General features: G+C 34.2%; 1 protein-coding gene across 18 annotated transcripts in view; it reads right to left on the bottom strand.

Annotated features, from left to right (window-relative positions):
• The window catches only part of EYA4 (EYA transcriptional coactivator and phosphatase 4), a 378,081-nt gene that overhangs the window by 325,772 nt on the left and 26,049 nt on the right, over window positions 1-26,260 (bottom strand). For 9 of the 18 annotated variants that reach the window (XM_056818810.1, XM_056818806.1, XM_056818814.1 and 6 more), the window contains exon 1: window positions 4,552-5,707. The exons of 3 other annotated variants lie outside the window; for them this stretch is intronic. The gene's annotated coding sequence lies outside the window, so the exon portion shown is untranslated. Of the gene's footprint in view, window positions 1-4,100; window positions 4,242-4,551; window positions 5,709-26,260 lie in introns of those variants that run through there. 6 more of the 18 variants (XM_056818807.1, XM_056818812.1, XM_056818821.1 and 3 more) reach the window with 3 other exon arrangements.

Genomic DNA, 26,260 nt, shown 5'->3' with positions numbered 1-26,260 from the left:
TATATATGTGTGTATGTAGGCATAAATAAATGCATACATAGTATACTTCATGCATACATACCTACATATATACATAGACATGCAATGTACCAGCAACTTCAAATTATATCTTTTACCTAAATATTTATCAAGGTTTTAAAATACTTAAAAACTGTCTGAAAGTTTCATGATTGCTTTGGAGTAGGCTATTTTTTGCTTATTTTCCTGCATGCAGCTCTAAATTAAATTAAATTTGGTCCTATATTTTATAAAAGTTCAAAAGCACTATCTTAAAATATATCTAACTTCTGAATTATGTATCCTACTTTCAATAAAAAATATAGTTAACATTTTATAATAATCTATAACAATATACTGGCCAATGTATGAAGCCCCTGAATGATCATTTCAATTCTTAGGTCAGTGAGAAAGATTCAACAGGAGAACCTTGCTTCTTCACCCAATGCCTACTAGTATCAGTTTCTTTCAACTAGTAACCATTGTAATAAAATACTTCACTATGTTTCTGAATACAATTAGATTCTCCATCGGGAGGCATTATAAGAGTTTAAAAAATGCAAGTACTTTATCCATCTAAAGAGAATTTGTAAGAATATATTTTCAATGAAAAAACAAGGCTTGTGACATATTTGTTCATCTTTTAGGGGAAATATCCAAAATGTCTTCTACTTTTGTTAGCACACTTTGCTATTTATTTCTTAAAGCAGTGATGTGAAATATTTACTACCAGACAGTACCTAATTTTAGGTTTTAAGTGCTTTAGCAGCTCTATGAAATATGATCAGCAGCTGCAGTGTAGAACTATGCTGAATAAACTCCTTAGAAAGGGAGACCTGTTTCACTCAAAGTTCATAATGTCCCTTCATTTACCTAACACAAAAAGATAATGAAAAACATAATAAATACTTCCAGTCTTAAATTACTTGACACTTCACTAAGTCTTGAAAAGGATTATCTCCCCTCCACTTGAATTTTGTATAAAAAGAGTGCGGTTTCAATGAGTGAATCAAGTTTAGTTTTATCATTTGAAAGATGGAATGTGAACTATCCAATGTACTCAACTTTCATAACAATAGTTATGGTTATTACACCCCCTTTTACTTTTCTAAGAAATCTGGTTAATTTAATTCCACTGCATAAAATAAATAAAATAAAATGCCAGCCCATATAAATGTATTTTTAGAATTTAGCATCAATCATTTAGAGCTTGCAACAGAGATTAAAAACATGAAACTGGACACTGTATTTCCAGTGGCTGTGTACAATTTATTTACACCCAAATTCTCAACATAAGTAAAAAGGGAACTCTCTGATACTCTTACTCTTACTCTTACTCTCTCTCTCTCTCTCTCTCTCTCTCTCTCTCTCTCTCTCTCTCTCTCTCTCAATCTCTGTCTGTCTGTCTCTCTTTCTCATATATATGTATATATATAAGTATGTACATTTCCCCCCACCAAGTGAGATTTTAATATTGAGGGAACTTAAGAGGAACTTAAACAAAATCCTTTTAAAAGATGTTATTTTCAAATATTCATTTAAGAAGTATGATTATTACTGAAAATAATAAATTGTAACTAAATTTCTAAAATATTGGATATTTTTCATCTTTAACTTTGTTAAACTGAAGATGACATATAAAAATGTAAAATTAATATGAATAGCAAACATTTTTCAGAAAAAAATAAACTGCATTTCTACCTGAAATACTATACATTTCAATAAAAAGGCAGAATAAAACAAATTCAAATGAATTTAATGTGCTTTATTCTATTATTGAGTAAATACATTTTTTCACAATTCTAATTTTTAAGCATTGAAACTTAATATTTACAGATAAATGTTTCTTAAGCACTTTTAAATGTGTGAAACTTTAAAATAAACAATTCATGACCTAGTGAAATATTTCTTGAAATCAGAAACAAATAGATAGATTAAGATGACTATTATAGTATTAGTTGGAAAGGCTAAACTGTGATGTTTATTTTTTTTTTAACAATCATTTCTAAGAGTTGAATGATTAACTGTGAATAATTAACTTAAACCTTTCAGTCATCTGGAGCAAACCATTTCTATGGTATATAATCAACGTTTAACATAGGGTAATGATTTTTACATTCTTTTCTCTTGCTGCCATAAAAATTAGTCTCTTAGTTACATATATCACTATTTCTGGCATTCCAGTCTACACAAAACTGAACATTTCCATTTAGCTTAATTTTATATTTCTTATTTGGAATTTTTACCTAAAATACACATGCAAATACTTAAAAATATATTTATTTATTAAAATCCTCTATTGCAAATCTTAAAGATTTATTTCATATTTTCTTTACCTTTTATCTGACTCTGATTACCGCGCCTCAGATAACTTCCTACAAAAGTCAAGAACGTAATTTTTCTATTCTTCAAAATCAGGCTTTATAAGAAAATGTTTGCCAGCAACCTTCTGAGTTAAAGTTAAAACAAACAAACAAACAAACAAAAAACCAAGAATAGTACCAGCGCCCTTTAATATCGTCAGTCTCCTAAATTCAAACGAAACTTAAGTTTAGGAATGGCAATACGCTGTTCGCTAAAATGTTATTAAAGTTTCCACCTAAATCCCGCTGGAGTTTGACGATGAAATTAACAAATACCTATGGAGAATGCAAACATTTGCTGTCAGTAAGAATGCCATATTCTTGAAGACAAATTTCTCTCAATCAATTACATTCGTCTCAGGATGTGAGCCAGATAGAGGTAAGAGAAAAAGAAAACTGTTAAGTATGAGCCCTTAATGTGAAATCTAACCTGTTGGTTCTCTTAGGTATCAGATTTTGGAAGTGTCTGTAATGACAGCCAGAGAGGCAAATTAATGGCCAACAGCCCACTGGGTTTGAACACGGAGAATCCAGTTACCTCCTTACAGATCAAGTACACAACACACACGCACACAGAGGTCCTCCACGTGGAACTGTCTTGAAACCAAAACACATGTCTCTGCACTTCTATACTGCAATAGGCAAGAAGGGAATCCACACTTTCCCTAGCTACCCTTGTCTTGGTATTCTCGAATGGCTTGAGTATCTTCTACCACACTTTAAAGAGAAAGGAGGCAGAGAAAGAATGTATGAATGGAAACAAACCCACACAGTCATGAAGCACAAATATTTCCCCCTTAGGGCAAGGAGATAGGGAAACGCACAGGGAATCTACTCTGGGGTAGTCTGAAAAAATTAAACTCTCCCTTACTGTTTTGTCCATCTGCTCTGCCTTGAGATTCGATCAGCAAACTTTCCTAATAACTCCAAGCTGTTTTGAGTTTCGTATACAAAGAAAGGATAATATTTAAGTGCTACTAAGTAAAGACTTTTGGATGCTGTAGGGAGCAGATTAGACAACCATGCAAACTGTCAACTTGCAAATACAACATCAAAAAGAAAAAGCCAAGTCTTAGAGAACCCCCTTGACTTGTACAGAAGACCTTATTTCCAAGAATGGTCTCTCGCTCCGGTAGTCACGCTGCATTTGTTGGGGGGTGGGAGGAGAGAACTGTAAATTTTCCACTGCATCCATAGAGAGCCAGTGTAATTCTTCTGACAACTCTAGGCTAATTTCACGGATTCTGGCAAACTCCACAAGCTGTTCGCTCCATGGCACATAAAAAATTATTAAACACGGAACACCGCGGTGGACGTGCTCATAAAAAGCCATTGGAAACTGTTTGTGCTTCCAGTTTAAAAGGGAACTGCTGAATTTGTTCATGCACCGCAACAAACAAACACACAAACAAGTAAACCTCCACGTTCCTACATCTCAAGGCACAACTATGGATCATCATCTTTAAGCCCGCACAATTTAAGTGTATTCTAATAATAAAAATTTAAAACAGATGAGAAAGGTAATAAACCTGATCTGAAGGCTCATCCATGAGGATTTATATTATTATTATTATTATTATATGGGGGAAACCAGGACAGGTAGGTAAAGGAGGAAGAAACACTGAAAAAAGCTGCAGGGACCTAGGTTAGGGTTCGCAAAGGATTTCCCCGACCCCCTATAACAAGACTTCCAAGGAAGTGCGGAGGCGCAAAGAATTCTGAGCAAGCGAGAGACATCACCTGAGGTGGATCAGAAAGTTTGGCAGGGGGGAAGCAGCCCCGGTACCCACACCAGAGTTCAAAGTCCACAAGGTAGTAGGAAAACAGGTTTCAGGTTGATCGCTGGGACATAGTGCAAGAACCATCCCCTCCACCATTCACTCCCCCCCCCCCCCCAACTTTCTGATTTTCACTAAGCGCTTTCTATTGCTCTCTCTCTCTCTCTCTCTCTCTCTCTCTCTCTCTCTCTCTCTCTCTCTCTCTCTCTCTCTCTCTCTCTCTCTCTCTCTCCTTCCTTTCCCTCTTCTCTCTTTCCCTCCCCAGCCACAACCCCCAGACAAGGCAACTTTCCGCCAGAGCTGGGGACAATATTCTCAGGGAGAATTAAGAACTAATCACAAGTGAAGAACAATGACCCACAAAGCTAAATTTCGCTGGACTTTTAGGGGAGTTAGAAAGATGGGATACTCACCCTGCTGGTGCCCAGACAGCCGCAATTTTTAACTTTTTTTTTTAAGTCGCTGATCCGTTTGTATAGAGAGTATATAGGTATGTATTTATTTATTTATTCTCCTCCCTTCTTGATGTCGAAGTTTCCCCTCTCTGCTGTTCTTCTGGTAAAAGCAGGACATCCCCTTCAGCTACCCGAACCCCCCCACCCAAATAACTAGAGTATGAAAGTGGGAGAGAAGGGTGGGAATCGGTGAGAGAAGTCTAGGCTCAGTCGGGAAAGAAGAAAGAATGGGGCCAAAACTTTTGGTTGACTTTCAAAACAAAACAAAAAAAGTAAAGAGGCAGCCCCCACTCTGGTAGTTGTCAAACATTCGTTCTTTCCTGAGGAGAGGGGTCCCTTCCCCAATTTCAAGGGCTATTAATCGTTTGGAAGGGGGCGCTGGGTGGGGGTGGCTTTTTTCTGAGTTTAAAAAGAAGAGGAAGCCCTTGGGAGCGGTAAGCAGAGCGTGCCCTGGAGCAGGAGCTGCTTCACACTTGTGCGGAGGGGGGGGGAGCGGTGGCAGGCGGCGCCCGCCAGGGTGGCTGGGACTGTTGCAGCCACTACCGCTGCCGCTGCCGTTGCTGCCCCTGCTGCTACTCCTGCAGCTGCCCTTGCCCCTGCTGCTGCTTCTACAGCCTCTGCTGCCGCCGCCGCCGCCGCCGCCGCTGCCGAGACTGACGCTGCACAACAAAGCTGCTGAAAGGCAGGACGAGATGTTAGAGTGGCAAGTTGCAGTCTAGGAGGTTACGGAGTGAAACCAAGTGGACAAGACTGAATTCTGGTTATTTCAATTCAGGCTGTTGAACTCTGTCATTGGTAGCAGGATCGTGTACGGAGCAGATGGGGCTCTGGTTGGGGGACCGTGGGAGTGAACTGTATCAAGGCTGTGACCTACCTCCTAACTGTCTCCTTAGCTTTCCTGGCCAAGGCTTTCTTGCTGCCTGAGGCAGCACACCTCTATCTCCTCCCAAGAGAATGAGAACTCTGGACCACGTTTCCCTTTCTCACCTGCTACTTGGAGGGTCCTCCCCTAACTCTCTCGGTCTCTGTCTCTCTGTCTCTGTCTGTCTCTGTCTCTGACTCTCTCCCTCTCCCTCCCTCTCTCTCTCTCCCTCCCTCTCTCTCTCTCTCTCTCTCTCTCTCTCTCTCTCTCTCTCTCTCTCTCTCTCTCTCTCTCACACACACACACACCACACACTGATTGGATTCTGCTACATTGCCCTCTACCAGATTTATATTTCTAGACTCATTGAGTGTATGTAGTGTATGTAGGAAGTGGGGGTAGGGAAGGGTGTCTTTTATTTAACTCCTGGGAGGGAAAGGGAATCGACAGATTTTTCCTCCTGTTCTAATGGCTCCTCTTCCCTCCATCCCAATGACATCCTCATGCTATTCATGAGCTTCTGACAGATAATTAGTTATGTAACACAAATAAATGAAAAAGTAACCAGCGTTGGAATATGCTATACCAGAAAGGATTGTGCCACTTCAGCTCTGGGGGCAGTTATGGAAATCCTGGGCAGATGTCAAAGGTCAGTCCAGCTAAGATTGGACTCCAGAACCAGCTCACTCAGCTCAATATTTTTATAAGCATCTTGCTGAAGCAGCATTTTTACTTGATACTTCTGAATATGTATCTACATATAGGTATAATTTATCAAAGCTTTGCAAAACTACATAAGAGATTTATTAGATATGTTCCCATCTCTTTTCAAACTGATTATTTTAAAGAACTTCTGCCATGAAAGCTACCACTTATAAATTAAAACATATCTGCATCTATCTTCTCTCTCTTTCCCCATTACCTCTCTGTCTCTGTGTCTGTTTCTGCCTCTGTCTCACATTTACTATCTATATTCTTCCTGACATTCACACAAGAAGGAAAACAAAAGTCAAGATATTCTCCTAAACCTTGTGATCAGGGAAGAGAGTCTTATTAAATGAATATCTAGAAGTAAGAATTGAAGTATGAATAGCAAAGTCACTGAAACTGTTCATTGTTTTTTCCTTGATGTAGACAGCTAAAATTTAACTTCTTGGAAAATATAAGTTTTGGGCCATGCCCTAACTATGGATTCTCCCCCTTTTGACTGGAACTTCCTTTGCTTTAATGGCCAGAAAGAGAAATTTTATGACTGCCAGGATTGTTTTCTCATCTAAATATACCTATATGAAATAATACCTATTGACAGAAACAACTAATTTTTTTTTACATTGATGCAAATATTTTCACTTTCCCTTATGTTGGGTCTCCTACTACCACTACTTTTTTTCTATAAAAGAAACTGTTTGAAATATACTTGAATGTTAAGATAATTAGTTTGATATTCATGGTATTGAAAAATTTTAAGAGGATAAAACTGATGTCTTGGGTCAGAATTGAACCCAGGTCCCCTTGGCTCTAGGCCTGGTGCTCTATTCACTGTGTCAACTAGTTGTTTCATCTATTCCTTTTAAGAGTAAACTTACACAATAATGATATGATAGATAAACTGTGCATTGTATGTTTGAAATTTACAAATTATTGTATTTCTGACTAGAGTACTTCCTCTGTATCTTTCTTAGATCATAAGAGCATTTTAAATAAATTTGTTCAAATAGTATTTTGTATCTAAACAGCTTAATTTGGATGATGCTACTACCAATAGATAGCTGGGAAAAAAAGGATCATGGACTTAGAAGGGAAAAATGACCTTCGAGTCCTATCTCAACTCCCTCATATTATAGATAAAGTACCTGAGACCCTGAGAGTGATTTGTCCAAGGTCACAGAAGCACTATAACAAATTTAGGATTTCAACTGAGGTCCTAAATTCATATCTGTAGATCTTTCCTCTCTAACAGATGACTTCTCTAGATAGTCATCTCTTAGAACTTCTAGTAATGAGAAAGTCAATCATTTTCCCGATAGTATCCCTTTTAGAGTTTTGTTTTCCTAGATTTAAAAAAAAATTGTTTTGTTTTTAAGGGATTTATTCACAGTCCAAGCTATTGCTTAATGCATTGATCATATAGATTACATTTGCACACACACACACACAAAACAAAACAAAAATTCATTTAGAGGTGTGATCCTAGTGTGATTCTCAGTTTAGAAACCAAAATTTAATATGTGTTCTAATTTCAAAACAACTAATATCTATACATGAGCCTTATATAACTTATAATGCAGTATGCCTCTGAGACTGGTTTGTATAGAAAAGACCCTCCTTAGAAAAACAGTATGTAGCTTTCCTGTGCAATTACAAAATTGCATTAAATGCACATGTGCATAGGTTGGGAAGGAAAGGTAATGGTGATTTTGTTCTTCCCTTAATAGTTTCATTAATTTGTCTTCCTCATTTATGAGTAGATGGAATGTTTCTGTATATTATGAATTACTGTTTTCCTTTATTTCTTCCCTCCATCTCCTTTCTTCACTTTTCTTCTACTATCTATCTCTTATTTCCTCAAACCCCCCAAAAATTGAAGTCTGGGTTACTTGGGGTTGTTAGTTGTAAAGCTTTGCTATTATTTCCTGTCTTCAATTTCCCTAAACCAATTCTCTTAATACCAATCTCACAATGCTTCTTACATCATTATAGAGTGCTCCTAATTTAAATGAATGAGTTCTGTTCCTAAAAAGTAACTAAAACATCTAAATCTCTTCAAATCTGATTTCTAATTTTCTCATGAAGTGTATAGTATGTCTATATGTTGTCATCCAATATTAAGCTCTAATCATTAAATTATCTTTACAAAATGAGCTAATTGATATTAAAATGCTTTTAAAACATGTGACTGATAATATTATTAATAATATGAGTAATAAACAAATTCATTTATGATCTTACAATGTAATGAAGGTTTATTTATGAGTGATAGTCAAAAAATCCATGAATATTCTAAACATAAACCAATTCTAACTACACATTGTCCTTAACTTTTGAGTTTCATTTTATGGTAAGATATTGCATGGTGATATCACCTTTGAATTACAGAAGTAGAAAAAGCAGGATTCATAATTTGGGGAAAATAAAAGTTCAAAAGTATAACAGACAAATAAAAATACATTGTTCTAATGAGTATTTTTTGTGCTTTTTTTTGAAGCAGGTTTCAGCAGCATGAACACCCATCCTATTTTCAAATGGAATTTCTGTCACACTAACTATATTTATACAAACAAATACAACTACAGAAATTTAATACTTAGTCAAAATTTCCCATTAATAATAGAACATTTGAAGCATAGAACAATTTTATACAAATATTGAAATATGTTCAAACTAATTCTTATGGTAATTTCCTTAAAGATATAATAATTAATGCCACAATTATTATTACTACTAGTGAAATAAAAACAGAAAATTAATTCCATGTATTTTTATTTTAGTTTCGAGTGGATCTATGTGGATCTATGTGGATCCTCTTAGTGAATTTGTAGGCTTAGAGAGATTGTGATTTGTATTGCTGTAGGGAATATTTCCAAATATGAGGTCACAAATCAATTAAAGTATTAACATGAGCATTATATGGTTCTAAGTTCAAACCTTATCTGAAAATATGAAATCAAAGGAAATTAAAGGAGAAATTTGGTAAGGTTATATGGATTAATTTTTTTAAATTCAAGTCTACCACTTTAGTTTTTTTCATCATTTCAGTTTTAAAGTACTAATTATATAAATAAAAAAACAAATAATTAGAGAGATTTCAATTGCTAATAAGTAGTCTATAATAACATAATAAAAATGACATTTCCTAAATGAATTTAGAGTCACATCAAGAAAATTACTAAAGGGTTGTCATGTAGAAATAGATGGAATTATTAGAAAATTCATCTGGAAGAGTAAACAGGAGGTAAAGAATTCAAAAAGAAAAAATGAAAAAAAACTAAGAACAAAGGGAGTCTTTTAGTACCAAATCTCAATTGTTCTTTAAAAACAAGCCATAATTATTTAGTATTTTTTTAAAATAGAGAAAATTAATCAATACAAGAGTTGTGGTAAACAAAATTGAGCATCAAACATTACAGCATAATTTTTAATAAAGTGAAGGAAACCTACTATTTGAGTCAAGATTTACTATTAAGTAAAAACTTCTGGCAAAACTGAACAGTATGTGGCAGAAATCTAGTTTAGACCACCTCCTTATACCATACCTAACAATAAATGAGAGACATGGAAAGCACATGAATATATGACCTAAGTATAAAAAGGATATAAATAAAGGAAGATAGAAGGTTTTGGCTTTGGGTTTCTTCCCTTGCTTCCTTTAGCAAAAGTAAGACCTTGAGAATATCAGATGATCTGAAGGATATTGGACTATCTTGTCTTTAATGTCCCCAACCCTATACTCCTGTCTCTAGAAGAAACCCAGTAAAGACAACATTATGCTTAAAGGTATTTTCTTGATGCTAGAAAAGGAGGACATCCAGCAACCCAGAGCTAGTTTATTCTTTTCCTTTATGTACATTTTAAGCTTGAGCCCACTTTCCTCTGGGCTCTGTGTGTTCCTTAGAGAATGTATCATGTTTGGAGGCTGTTTTGTATCGACTATTCTTAATATATGACTTTAGTAAATATACTGATCTTAGCTGAAATTTGGTTGACAAAGGTGATTCTTAATTAATATTTCAGGGGAAGTGGGGAGTTTGGATGGTGAGGGCTTCAACTAATAGCAATAAAAATAACCCCCTTACTCCTCACAGGTACCTTTAGTGTACTGAGGGGGATATTTAGCAAAGTTCTAGGAATCTAAATAATCAATTAGAATTGGAATTGGTATAAGGATCTACAGAATTCAATATGGAATACCATTAAGACAATTTATGCAATAACTACAATAATTTACATGAAAACAACTTTAAAAAAATTTAGGAACGCTTGTGAATGCAATTATAAAAATGCATAAAATGACTTCAAAATAATGAAATGTATTTCAAACATTTTGGCCTAGATAGCTTAGAGCTACAGAATGGGATATGCATTCCCATTTACAGAATATAAATTTCAAGTATATATATAAATATATACATATATAACTGTTTCTTTTTGACTCTGCTTAATTGTTACAAGGGAGATGAGCTTATATTAATGTAAGGGTTGTTAGTAGAGAGAATGAAGAAAAAAGGGAAAATGAAGAAACCATCAATGAAACATTACAAGGAACTGTGCTAATCACAGGAGATATAAAGAAAAATTTTAAAAAATAGTCCCTGACTTCTTGGAGGTTAATGTACATTTTTAGATGTCATTAACACAGTTTCTTACACATTTTCCCTGACATTCTTTTATGTTCATTGTATATTGAAATGTTCATGTTTCCTGATATTTGTTAAATTCATAATTATAAAAATATATTTTTAAATGAGGGGATTTTCAAAATAATTGATCTCATTGTTTCCTTGGAAAAGTGTTTTTAATTCAGCCAGAAAGAGGCATCACATCCCAAATTCTATGTCTTCTTAATACAAATTCAGTTTAGCATTGTCTAGTCAAAGTACCCTTGTTGTTGCTCCTGTTACTGAAAATTTGTTTTAAATAATATAGCTTTGATGTAAACAATTTATAGTTTTTGCAATTGTGGAAGCACTGATTCGTCTTAAGCATGAACTTTATTTCAGCTTGAGCTAGATAGATGGCAGCATTTAATGACTAATTGTGATAATGCAACAGAACATGGCACAAAATTTAGACTAAAGAAGAAAGAATAGAAGTATCCAGTTGTGAGGGTAGGATGGGAGTGGGGAAGGGAAATTAATGATATGAGGTTTTGTCCATGACCAATATTTCTGAATACTCCAATTTTCATACTGGCATCTAGAATTTAGTAGTCTTCGATATATACTTAGGTTCTGTCAGTATGAATCATTCAAATTCACATTACATATTTCCTTTGGGCTGGAACCATCACTATATTTTATATAATTATAAGTTCAAATAGTGCAAATCTGAATACATGTAATCATATCAAAAGTTTGGTTATTCACACTGATAGGAATCTAGTCAGAGTCACAGAGTATTAAAGCTTTCTTTAATGGAGCCGAAGATAATTCATCTCATCTACTACTTTTATAGATGGCAAAGAAACTGAGGTCAGCAGAGATGAAGTGATTTGCTGAAAGGTTAAATAGAAAATTACTAGCAGAATTAGAACTAAGACCCAGGTCTCCTTATTCCATATCTAGAGTTTATTTATTTCCTTCCCACCAAATCTTTTAAATACATGTCATCATTTTATAACTGAATTTTGTATAAGTAGATAACAAGCTTCCTTTAGTAACAAAACCCAAAAAATACTTTTATTTTAATTTCATTTAAAATCAACTTTAAGTGTAACACCATGCTGCCACTTTTTGTAAGGACAAATTCTAAACTAAACATTATATATAGTGCTTCATGTATTTGCTGATTTGCTGAGAAGAAAACACAGTGAGCTGGAACTATATAAAAGTAAAAAGATTGGTCCTGTAACAAAATCCCCTAAGTTATTCCTCTCTTTTAAGGTCCCTATGAATGTGAATAAATACTAATATGGAGAAATTCTTGATGTGGACTTCTGCAGAGTCCTATAAATAAGCAGAATTTAAATGATTCAGAAGGAAATATGATTGAGCTTTTGGGAGATGGGATGAGAAATTCTTGGAGATCAATCTAAAATGTATTCACTAATTTTAATTTTATCTGTTACTTTACACATAATACTGTGTAGAGTCATACAAATGAAATGAATAGGCTAAAACAAAATTAAACAATACTCCCCTAAATTCTATTGGAATAATTTTGAAAAAGTAGATCAAACTGAAATAGATATCTACTAGTTTGTGAAACTTGAGAAATTTGATCTGCAAAAACTTCCTCATTCTTCACAGCATCTATAAAGAGGAGACTCATATATTCTTTGAAAGACTATCATAAAATTTCCCTATAAGATTTCTCTTGAAATATTTTCTGGTCACATTCTTTTTTGTACCATACAATACACTTTGTCTTCATTCTTAGGGTTTACACACTCAAACTTCAGATATTTATAAACAGTTATCATGACCACTTTTAGTCATCTGTTAGCCAGGATATACAAATTTAGATCCTTTTAATCTTACTTCATTTCAACTTGTCTAACTCCTTAATCATTCTTCTTGCTTTTCTCTGAACTATTTCCAGTTTTTCTACAGTGAATTTCTTGTTTGCAGAGTTTTCCCAGATTAAATGCTGTTTCAGGTGTGGTCTCATTAGCATACTTTAGTAAACAGGTCTTTTTTCCCTCTTTTTTTTTTTTTTGTAGTCTAATGATTTCTGTGTTCTGCCAAGTCCTTACAAACCCCTCCTGCATTCACATTCATGATGAAGGTATATGTAATTTTTTGCCCATTTTGAAATGCTGAATTATTTCCCAAGTTCCTCTCCTTTCTCCTATTTGCCTCTATTTCTCTCCTTCCTCTGTTTTTTATTTTATTTTTTCACCTGACCAGTAATTCCTATTGTAGCTTCTTAAATTTGTGTTACGTTTGTAATCACTTGGGATTTAAAAAATTAAATTAATTTAAGATATAAATTGCCAGTAAACTTTAATACCTAGTCCTATTCTCCTCAGGAGAAATATGAAATTTTCTCAATGAAAAATATTTACTGCTGAAGTTCTAAAAGAGACAAATTAGAGTAGTGGGCAGATATGGAAAGTGGGAATTAGAGAGAAGTAGGAGAAAAAATTCAAATTTGAGATATCCCTAACGTAGAAATAGTCATTCTTTGATTCCAAGGTAGAGAAATAAAAGATTTGATGATGTTAGTACAGTTATTCAGAACTAATTAATAAGGGTGTTTATTTACTTTTCAATTGTCAATGTAGAGGAAATTACTAAATTGCAATAAACCTCTTGGATTACATGCCAACATTATAATGAAACCTTTCTCAAGCCTGGTCTTTTCAATTTATTTTAGTGAATAAATCACTTAGTAAGAATTTATTTCATTATAAGTCATTGTGGCACTGGAAAATTTATATACTTAGCTTTCTCTTAACCATTCCATCCTCTTTTTCCATTACCAAGTTTCTTAAAAGAAAAAGTTAATTCCAACCCCTATGTTTTACCACTACCCATTTAACTCCTTGCTTTATGATTACTTCCCTTATGATCCTACTGAATTTGCTCTTTTGAAAGCATCAATACAAAAATTTTTCTTAGTCTTTGAAATCTTATGTAAGACATATACCCATACAACTGGTCAATAAGTCTTATTAATAAAAGAGGAGGTATTTCTTTTTAGGGTTTCCTATGGGCAGATCCTGTTCTAGGTGAAGACACAAATACAAAGATTGAAACAATACTTATTCCAAAGAAATTTGCATTTAAGGAAGAAGATGTGCATGCATGAAAATAGATAGTATACATATAAAATAAGTACAAATATGGATTTTATTGCTATAAATATCTGTGCACTTATATTTTTGTAAACATAGATATAAGTACATATATGTGCATATGTGTGTATTTTAAATAGAGAGTAGTTTGAGAAAGAGAGCCTTGGCAGGAAAGAATTCACTCAGATAATGGTGTCTTATCTATATCTTAAAAGAAGAGAGAAATTCAGTGAGGTAGAATTATAGAAGGAGAGATTTCCAGGCATGTGGGACTGCCAGTAGTGCAAAAAGGCACAAATATTAGAAATAGATTCCCAATTGTAAATTGGAGGCTAGTTTGTCTGGCAGTGTGTGGGAAAGAGAGTAATGTCTAAGTATGATGTGAAGATCTGTTGAGGCCAGGTTGTATAGGACTTTAAAAGGTAAGAAGAACTTACAATTGATCCTAGAGGGAATAGGGAACCTCTGAAGTTGCTTGAATAGGGGAATAATATGGTCAGATTTGAACTCATGGAAATTACTTTAGAATTAGTGGATAGAATACACTGGCATGATTAGCGACTGGAAGCAGGAAGATAATGTAAGAGGCTGTTACAGTAATCTAGTTAATAGAGAAAAATGTGTGCCATCACTTTTTCTGAAAAAGTTTCCATTTCCAATACTTATATGAAGTCAATTCACACATACAATAAAAAAGAACCATTCCCCAATTGATAGATGATCAAAAAATTACAGGCCATTTTCAAGGGAGCATATGCTAGCTTTCTATTTCCATATGAAGAAATATTTAAATCACTAATAATTAGGCAAATATACATTAAAACTATTCTGAAGTTCAATTTTACAGTCAACACTGGCAAGAATGGCAAAGTTGCCCCCCCCAGAAGAAAATGACATATAGAGAGATTATAGGAAAACTGGAACATTGATGTACTTGGAAGTTTTTCTGGGAAGCAATTTGAAACTATGTCATACATGATATTGAGCTTATGTTTCAGAGAGATCAAAGAAAGAGGGAAAAGATTCATATGTGTAAAATGTATAAAAGATCTTTTGGGGTAGGAAATGACAAAAATTTAGGAGGTATCCTAAGGTGCCTTAGGACATGCTTCTTGAACCAGAAATGATGAAAATGATAATTTAAGAGAAACCTGGGTTTGTATTGTCTAAAGATGAGTGAAGTAAACAAAATCAGGAGAACATTTTATATAATAACAACATTGCAAAACTGAACAGCTTTGAAAAAACTTAAGAATTCTGATCAATGAAATAATGAACATAATTGCAGAGGACCAATGATGAATTCTAGCCACCTACCAACAGAGAAGTGATGTACCAAAATGCAGAATGGCGCACACACACTTTGGGACATGATTGCTCTATGAATTTGCTTGACTACTTCTTACCAGGGTTTTGTTTTCCAGTTTTCTCTCAGTTTGGGAAGCAGAGAGAAAAATGAATGCTTGACATTGTGAAATTTTGTATTTAATTTAAAAATAATAATCTAGGAAAGAGGGCTTGGATTAAGGCGGTAGTTATGTGAATGGAGATGAATTAAATGTGAGAAATGTTATAAAGTTATAAAGGGCAGATTTTGGCAATTGATTTGATAAGTAAAGTAAGAAGGATTGAGGAGTCTAGGATCATGCTGACATTATGAACCTGGGTACCTAAAAGAGTGGAAATGTCTGATATAAATAGGAAAGTTTGGAAGTGGGAAAGATTTGGAGAGAAAAATAATTAGTCTATTTTTAGATATGCCAAATTGGAAACATCTTAAAGACAATCCATTTTGAAATATCCAGTAGACAGCTGGTGAAATAGCTATAAAGCCCAGGATGAGAGGCTAGAGAATATATATAAATATTTAGTATATATGTATGTATATATATGCACACTTATTATATGTACATATATGTGTGTATATGCACATATGTCATCCTAAAAGAATTGATAGTTAAACCCTTGAGATTTCATTAGTTTACTGAAAGAGTGAATGTAGGGAGTTGTGGGGGAAGATGAGGGTCAAGACAATAACATGGGGAACATCTACAATGAAAGGGCATGAGTGATAAAGCAGACAAGGAGATTAAGGAATTGTGGTCAAAGAGAAGAGAGTGGTGTCATGAAAACTCTAAGGGGAGCTATTATCCAGGGGAAGAAGGTGGTCACTAGTGTCAAGTGTAACAGGTTGAGAAGAATGAAAACTGAAAAAAGACTAGAGATTTATCAGTTAAAATATTGCTGGTTACTTTGGGGACAATAGTTTCAGCTGAGATTTGAGACCAAAAACCAGATGTAAAAGTTTAAGGAATGAGTTAGAGAAGAGGAAGTAAAGGGAGGTAGACAGCAAAATTGAGAAAAGAATAATTCTTCCTCCTAGGACTGTGAGGATAAAATAAGTTAATGTTTGTAAAAGTGTTTTCCATATCTTAAAGAACTAATTTTAACTATTATTGCTATTACTTTTTTTCTGATTTTGCAGAATATAATTCTCTCCCATGGTTACTATATCCCTAATATATGATGTTTCCCAATAAGAATATAGACTCCTTGTGGTCAGGGACTATCTAGATTTGTGTCTATGTTTCCAATGCTTAGTACAATAGGGGGTACAAAAATGCTTAATAAATTGTTTTTATTCATTAATTCTTTCTGTTAGATCACAATGCTGTCTGGAAAATGAATTTTAACAATTCTAAGAATCAAAATAAAAATAACATTATCTTTGCCATTTTATATATATAAATCTGGGTCAATTATTAGGTCAGTAATAAAAACCTTCCTACTTTATCTAAAGTATTTTAGTAGCTGGCATTTATATAATACTTTAAGGTTTACAATATATGTTATATGTGTTAAATCATTTAGTTGTTACAGAAATTCTGGGAGTGAGTGCTATTATTATCTCTATTTTACACATGAGGAAGCTAAAGTTGAATGGTTAAGAGAATAAGTGAAGGTAAACAGTAACCAAAATCCATTAAGATTTTGGACTACATTAATAGGAATATAGTAATCCAGAATGAAAACATATCTGGATACATGTGTTTGACACATCTGATTAGCTATGTTCAATTCTGGGCACCTAGATTTAGGAAGGATGTTGACAAGTTGCCATGCATTTAGAAGATATGTTGGTGAGGCAACTCACCAAACAAAAATAAGATGAAGGGCTAGGGTAAGTTTGACTAGATGAAAAGAAAACTTAGATAGGACATGGTAGCTATTCTGCAATATTCAAAAAGTCATGTAAGGGACAGCTAGGTAGCCCAATTGGGAAGACCTGGGCTCAAATTCATTCTTAGGCTCTAGCTACATCAACCTGGGAAAGTCATTTAACTCTGTTTGCCTCAGTTTTCTTATCTGGAAAAGTAAACTACTCCAGTATCTTTGCCAAGAAAACCCTAAATGGAGCTGTGAAGAGTCAGATACAATTGAAACAACAGATAAACATTTATATATAAGAGGGATTAAACTCGTTTTACTTGATCAATAGGACAGAACTAGTTATTATATAGATATATAGATTATATAGATAACTAAATAGTTATCACTATTAGAGAACATTGTGGAGGCAAATATTCTCTCCATGGGGGAAAAAACTCCTAATGATTATAACTTTCCTCCAAATGAACTAGAATACCTCCAACAATATTAAAATCTCCACCATTGGAGGTCTTCAAAGTAGAGGCTGGAATGCCACAAAATGGAATAATACAGTGAGTCCTTGCTCAGGTATAAGTTAAATTAGGATGGCTTCAAGTATCCCTTCTAGTTCTGAGACTTTGTGATAGTTATAGTTTTTATTTTTTAAATGATGAAAAGAGCTTTAAAATATGACTATCTCATAAATATGATACTGATTGAAAAAGAACATAACTGTGATGCTTACACTATTACTTTTTGTGCCCTTTTTCAAATTGGTTTACAAAAACAGATACTTTGTTCTTAGCCCCCTTAACATTTTTCCAGTTAAAATCTGACAGCTGTAAGCAATTCATTAAACTGGGTTTCTTAATTGTATACTTAAGAATATTATCAGCTATTCATTCCTTTACTCTCATACAAAGACAGGATGAATGAGGTTCTTAACATGGATATCAAATTTCAGGGATAAAGAGAGAGTGCCTCACCTTTCTTAGTAATTTTGATGCATAGAATTTGGCTGTCTATTCAGTGGCAAGTTTGAACTGGCAAATCATGGTGAGTCTAAAGTACCAACTATACCTTTAAACGTGTTATATAATATTACTTTTCAGTCGCGAGCCCTTTTATAGCAACCATCTCATTGTGAAGATCTTTAGTGCTTTTCTCCTTTGCAACCAAAGATGGAAAGTATTGTATTATTGATAGTAATGCTATTCAATTTGGCCTTCCATGGTTTCTATATTAGGTTACAACATTTTGTGCAAATCAACACCTTAAATCTCTGCTAGGTTCAGGATACTCTGATTAGTATTTGAAGAGATACAAAAGTGAAATAAGACAGGCATTGCCTTCAAGAGGCTTACTCTGAATTGTAGGGGTGGGGAAATAAGGCAATATAAACATGGCTATAATTTAAAACAAAATGCTAAGAAAAGGGCCAAACATGGCACAGACCCTATCAGTTTTGATTGGAGTGGGGCAAAAGAGAGGATTCAAAAAGATTTTGGTTGACATTTTAGCACTTAATTTGGGATGTAAAAGAAAAATAAAATTTTATTTGTAAAGATATGGAAAGGAAGATAATTTTCAAGCCATTATAATCACATATAGATTGGAAAAAATGGAGAATTACTAATAGATTTTGGCTGATGAATGAGGGGCAGTAGTATGCAATATTAATGGAAATGGGTTTTTAAGTATGAGTGAAGAATATGAATACTTTACCTGATAAAGATTCTCTAGTTTAATTAACCAAGAAACATTGCTCCTATACACTGCAGTAAATTGTTTTTTTGGAATTTAAGACACAATTTTGCATTGGATTTAAGTTCCTACTGACATTGGTTGAAATTTTGTATTTAAATCTCAGTTAGAAAGAACAAAAAGTCACCTTTATAACAAACTAATAAGTAGGCATTCATTTTTCTTTGAAGATCTGTAGTGAGGGAGACTATGGCACCTTCTGAAGCAGTCTATATTATACTGGGATAGTTTCATGAAAGGAAATCCCCCTACCCCAAACACATACCTGACACCAAACTTAAATTTGCCATCATTGCAATTCCCATACTTTTTAAAACTTCAGCACTAATAACACTATTCTTACTGAGTTCTTAAACTATATACTATTTATTATAGATCGGATACTTAAAAATCAATTACTTTTAAAGGCAACCATCTAAGTTTTGTTGAAATTATTTTTAAAAAATCAGGATCTAAACCAAAACCTAAACCAAAAGGAAGACTTTGATTTTTTACATTTGTGATAAATGCCCAAATGAACATTCATAATTAAAATTAGTTTTGCCTTTCCACCTAACAAACATCATCAAGGCTCACATTCATTTCACAAATTAAACCCATAACATCTCTGTTTATGCATTTTTGCTCAATCCTCAAACAATGCTTCATTGATGGTTGCATTTCAAAACAAATGACAATTTGCTTTAGTTCCTTATTCATCTTGGTATCACTTTGAAGTTTGTGATTATATGAAAGAGTTTGCTTTTTATGACCACTATTTTTGTAGTACTATGTCTTATAAGAATTAGTCAAAGATTTGGTTCTCTATGTTTAACAATGGTAGCTATGATGTGGATTAGAAATTTCAATATAGGGAGAATACCTGATCAAATGCATAATACACACATCAGTCAATGTTTTGTTTATTCCATTTTCTCAAACTATGTATAATTTAAATCTCTAAAATTATTTAACATCAGATCCTGCCTTTTCATGTAGCCAAAACATGTAGTTAAATTAAAGGTACTTTTGTTTTTCAACATTTTCAAAGCTTACATAGTATGAGTTATTCATTTACTCAGAAATGTTGCAAATATTATAATCTCCACTAAAGTTTTTAATCTTCATTGTGAAATGAATGTGAATCTAGTTTCTTGAAAGTTTTGCTAGAGGGTTCTATTGAGATGGAAAGGACTTACAAAGCTGAACAATGTTCTGCTGTCTGAATATATACCTAGTCAAATGTGGAAGGTCATCACTAGACAGTTGTCCATGAGGCAATGAATATTTTTAGACATAATAAATTATGGAAATATTTACTGAAGTTCAGAGGGTTGTGATTTGCAAATATTACAAAATTGGAGCAGTTGCGAGAAGAAAAGTATGTGAATGTATTGTTAATATAGTTGCCAATTCAATTAATCTTTAAATAAAATAATTTGGGATCATATCCCTAAAGTCATTAAGCTGTATATCTATGTCCTATGACTTGGTATTACCTCTACAATGGGTAACCCAAAAAGGTCAAAGATAAAGAGAAAGGCTTTGAATATACAAAAGTTTTTATAAAGTACTTTTTGTGGTACTAAACAAACAAAACAAAACTAGAAACAAATGGATATTGAGAAGTAATGTCTAAACAAAGTATGACACATGAATAGAATGAAATATTATTGCATAAGTGTAAATGTGAAGAAATCAGTGAAAATTATAAAAATTTGTATGAACTGATATATAATGAAATAAGCAGAAAAGGGGAACAATTAAGGTAACAACCACAATAATACAAAGTAAATGAACATTTGGAGTTCTGATCAATGTGTAGAAAGCAATCATGACTTCAAAAGATGAGCAGTAAAGCATGGTCTCCCCTCTCTTGGGAGAAAGGCAGTGGTTGCTTGGTGGTGAGAAACAAAGCACTTATTTTCAGACCTGGCCAATGTCTTCATTTGATTTGATTCATTCTGCTTGACTATATTTTATTTCTTTGGGGGGGAGGAAAAACAATTAGTAGAACGTGATGATGATGTAAAAAAAAAAGAAAAGATAAATTAAAAATCTCATCAATAAAAAATAAAATATTTAAAAAGATATATACATTACAATGAGTTCTCATTGTGTGTAGAGTAGTGAATCAGGAATGAATTATAGGATCCCAAGTTTAGAACTGGAAGCAGCTTTGGAGGGTATTGTATCTAACTGTTCTCATTTTACAAATGATGAAACTGATACCTAGTGAAGCTCAGAATCTTGTCAAATGTCAAAGAGTTAGTTGGTGGTGCAGGTGTAATTGAATAAATAAATTTGTAGAGGCTCCTTAAAAAACTGACCAAAGTTGACATTTTTTTCTTATTCCACTGAAACTCTTAAAGACTTTCTTCATAAAGGCCTAAAAGCCATAGTGAGGCTATTGTCTTTATGGAGCAGGAAGTACCTAACCTGAGAAAAATCACTATATATGAAGTATATGATTTGTATTTGAATAGGGCAGGTAGGAGGAGCAGTGGATAGAATACTGGGCCTGGAGTTAGGAAGACCTGAATTCAAAGCCAGCCTCAGACAATAGCTGTGTGACCCTGGACAAGTCACTAAACTCTCTTGGCATCCATTTCCTCATCTATAATATGAGTAGGAGAAAGAAATGGCAAACTTTTCCAGTATAATTGCCAGGAAAATCACAAAAGGAATCACAAAGGCTCAGATACAACTGAACAACAACATTGGAGCAGAGTGAATCTTCTGCCTAGGCAGGACACCCCTCTTTGATATCACTCTCAAAAGTTACATGTAATCTATGAATTTGATCTAAGTGTTTTTATTTGTTTTATATGTTTACCCCATTTTTGAATAAGTGTAGTTCAGAAGGAATTTTTTTCTAATACTTTTCTTGGTGGTATTATGAATATTTAAAAAATGTTGGCTTTTATGTACTATCAACAAACTGGACCAATCTAAAATAACTGTGTTTTTTTTTCTCCTGGGTTGTAACTAAATCCCTTGAAGTCCTTCATCCTGTGACTTCAGGGTGGAAATTTTTCTTCTTAGTGTATTACCCAGTACTGGTCTACCCTGTCACTGCCCATGCCTCTGCTAGGTAGTTTTCCAATCATTCATAGACATTCTCCAATAGATCCTTAATAGGTATTTCTCTAACTCAGTATTGGCATGTATTGCTAATATTTTGGAAATATTAGTGAAATTTGAAAATATGAGAATTTTCCTGTGCCCTCATACATCCACAAAAATATCAACAAAGTAAGGCAATTTCTGGCAGAGGTCCCTAAGGGATCTCATGATTTATACATTATTCGGAGAAGTAGCAATTATTCTCACTTATTGCTTCCCAACACAAATACTGTTCATTGTATTAAGGCAACCATACTATAGAGAGGTTTTTAAAAATTATTTTAATCAGCTTTGTAATTGAACTTTGCCAAAAAATCTTTGATTCTCTATAATTTATGTATATATTGTACCCTTCATCCAGATAACTCCATTATATTAGCAAGGTATGATCTCTTCCTATAAAAATCATGTTATATCTTACAAAATAAGTGATATTAATTTGAGTGCTTATACTCACAAATTCCACCATCTTGACTGCAAATATTTCTTATGAATAATAGCCATTTTTACCAATAAACTTGTAAACACCTGGCCCATTTGGTATGTTTATTGTGCATTTTTGGTAACAATTATACAATTTCACCTGGGATTCTTACAACTTATGTTGGTAAATGTTTCCTAAACCTAGTGATTTGTCTTAATCTAGTGCATTTTGTTAGGGATAAAACATCCTGTGTTTTTACCAGTTTTTGATCTAGTATCTATTGTTTTCATCTCAAGGAACTGTCAAGCAAATATCTTGAATTGAGCTTATTCTGAAGATAAGACTTGGGGGTAATATGCAAGCTTTCTTCAAATATTTGAAGGGATTTCATATGTAACCAGAATTAAATTATTTTTACATGGTGGCAAAGGAAAGAATCAATAGCAAGAGAAACCATGATAGAAAGTGTTTTTTTTTTTTTATTTAAAAGAAGTGCAAGCTTCCTAACTATTGGAAATATTCAAATATGCAATGAGCTGTTTTGAAGATACAGTAGAAATTCTTCAAGAAGAGGATGGGATGGATAAATTCATAGGAATTGAGAGGATTGATTCTTTGTCAAATTAGATAATTTCTTAGTTTCTGTCCTAATTTGAGACTTTGTGAGTCTTCCTCAGTAAAGAGCAAAATTAAAAAAAAAACCCAACAACATTCAATTATCTCTTTTTTGTTTCTGATTAGGTCTTCAATGATCCCCTTAATTCTCAGAGTAGCTTCCTCTTACTGGCAGATTTAAAGAGACTTGTTATTTGTTTTTGATAATTTGTGTGACACTACTCAAATTCATTTAGAAGTCTTAACTTATCTCTTCATCATTTGCCTTGTATTTTCAATTTTTTTAAACCATATGCTCTGAAGGGAAATTCAGTCTGTGTTTATCTCCATCTTTATATGCCTTTGAAATATGTGCATTGCATTGTCCTTGAGGTAGGATGAAAACCCCTCAGCCCTAATCACATAATATTTTATACTATCAAGATTTGATTAAATAATATTAAGGTAAATGATTACTGTTGGAAGAGAATAAGACAGTGGCAAACTATGACCGCTAATATGAAAAGTAAAAGGCTACCTGCTTGTTAGGAAAAGGAACAGAATCTGGAGAGGAAGGTTAAAACAATGAAGATAATGAATTGATGTATTTATGGTTAAAGAATATAAAATTTGAAAGAGTTTTTGAGGGCTATCTAGTCCAATCTCTTACACAACTTAGGAAGTTCTATAATGACTTTAAGAGATAGTCTTCTGCATTTTATTGGAATTCTTCATATTCAAGTTGCTTCCCTTTCCCCATATCAACCTTAATTGTTGCACCATGACCTGAACCAGTCATGAATCTTGATCATCTAGTTCCCATTGCATTGCGAAACCCTGCCTTATATGGTCCATATCAACTACGGAATTATTATTATCTCTTACCTTGTCCACAGTTGTTCAGTATATACATATAAGAATCTTTGTATATATGTGTGTATCTTTATGCATGATTTGATCTACAGGTGAATGCTATTAGCACTAAAGAAAAATAATTGTTAAGGACTTAGAATCTCAATAAGCATTTATTAAATAGCTGTTTATGTACAATGGGGAAATATAGATAAGGAAATAGTCTCTCTTCAAGGAGCTTACATTCTCTTGGGAGGAAACCATTTACACACACACACATACACACACATATATATATATAGAGAGAGAGAATAAGAGAGATAGACAGACAGACACACAAGACAGACAAGACAGAGAAAAAATAAATGCAAAATGTATGTGAATTAATTTCCAGGAGAAGGTTCTTACAACTTGGGGAGGGATGTGGAATTAGAATGTAGTAGTAGTTGCCCTTCAATGACCTCACTCTTTCTTCCAGAGTCATTGAAGTCCAGTGGCATGAAGAAAATCAAGATGACTAGTGATGGCTCAGTATGCAGTAGATGGCCTTAGCTTTTTTGATGTCTGACCAAGCTCTAAGAGCTCCACAATACCTCATTCAGTAGTCTCCATAACCATTGGAACAAAATGTTGTAATCCACTCATTCATTCAGGGGAAGTCTTCACATGCCTGGGGTAGATTCTCCCCCTAACTAAACTGATGGTTTTTAGGTCTATCAATCTCAACCTTGTTTAGCCCACCTGCTGAAAAAGTTAACCAGGATGTGGTCACTGTGCATGCTACAGCTTTTTGGAGACAAAGGTGAAAACTAGGAACAAGGAGGACACCAATGGAGGAAAGCAGCCCTGAAAATGGCTTGGCAATACCTCACACCAGAGGTATTAGTCTTCCCTGACCCTATATACCCTGAAATTAGAATAAGCATACTGTAGAAGTTGACACTTTAGGAGACCTTCAAAGAAAGCTAGGGATTCTACCATCTGGAGGTAAGGAGATATGCCTTCTTGGCACAAGCCATAATTCTTCAAAGGCACAAGAGATAGAATACAATTTGTTTGGGTTGGCAAGCAGAGTACTTTCAATTGAACATAAGAGTGTTTGAAGGAGCAATACCCACTTTTTTGAAAGTTTAGATGGGACCAAAATTATGAAAGATTTTAAAAGTTGAACAGAAGAATTTTTATTTTTCCCCCTAGAGACAAGAGGAAGTCACAGGAGCTGGTGTGACAAGGGCAGACTTGAGTTTTAGGAATACCAATTTAGTACCTCTGTGGATAATGAATTGAAAAGGGAAGAGACAGGGGTCCAGTAGAGCAATTGGAAGGCTATTGCAGTGGTCCAGGAAAAAGAAGATAATGTTCTGAAATTCTGTGGTGGCAGAGTATAAAACTGTGAGAATTGTACTAGTGAAGAAAAGGCACTGAATGCGAATGTGAATGTATAAACTCAACAAGACTGAGCAACTAATTAGATACTAAAAGTGAGGGAAATGGAAGAGCAAAGAATGACTCAAAGTTGTAAAATGATGTGACTGTATAAATGGCAATCCTGGCAATAGAAATAAAGAAGTTAGTTAGGCCAAGCCGCGCCCCCCCCCCCCCCCCCCCCCCGCAGAGTGCTGCAGCTGACCTGCTAAGGCACAGGAACAAGGGCCAATCTAGGCTCAGAGCATGGAAGTAAGGCAACAGAGAAGCATCAAGAGGGTGCCGAGGAGAGGAGGGCAGTAACAGGGACACACCAGCAATTCCTGGCTCCCCGGGAAGACAGAATAACAACTGCATAGAAGGGACAATCTGCCTAGGGCTAAAACCTCTGAACACCAGACAGAGATAAGAAAAGCTAATCCTCCCCACTCAGATAGAGATGGCAAACTACACAGAAGCACAAATGCCCCAAAATTCCAAAAGAAACAAGAAGAAGGGGGCTACTTTGGACACATTTTGTGGAGCAAAAATACAAAAAACAGAGGAAATAGAAGAGGAAACACAAGCAAATGCTCCAAAACCTTCCAAACAAAATGGAAACTCTCCACAAACCCATGAAGAATTTGAATCTGAAATGAGCAAAAAGATGGAAGCCTTCTGGGAGGAAAAGTGGGAAATAATGCAAAAGAAATTCACGCATCTACAAAACCAGTTTGACCAAACTATAAAAGAAAACCAGGCTTTAAAGCAAGAACTAATAAAGCAAAGCCAAAAGACAAAGAAATTAGGAGAGAACATAAAATATCTCACTGACAAAGTGACAGATTTGGAAAATAGAGGGAGAAGAGATAATTTAAGAATAATTGGACTTCCAGAAAAGCCAGAAATAAACACCAAACTTGACATCGTAATACAAGAGATAATCAAAGATAATTGCCCAGAGATTCTAGAACAAGGGGGCAATACAGCCACTGACAGAGCTCACAGAACACCCTCTACACTAAACCCCCAAAAGACAACTCCTAGGAATGTAATT

The sequence above is a fragment of the Monodelphis domestica genome, chromosome 2 (genome assembly GCF_027887165.1).
Source record: "Monodelphis domestica isolate mMonDom1 chromosome 2, mMonDom1.pri, whole genome shotgun sequence".
In the NCBI taxonomy this organism is placed as follows: Eukaryota; Metazoa; Chordata; class Mammalia; order Didelphimorphia; family Didelphidae; genus Monodelphis; species Monodelphis domestica.
The sequence above is the reverse complement of the archived record's forward strand: the minus strand, read 5'-3'. Positions and strand labels throughout refer to the sequence as shown.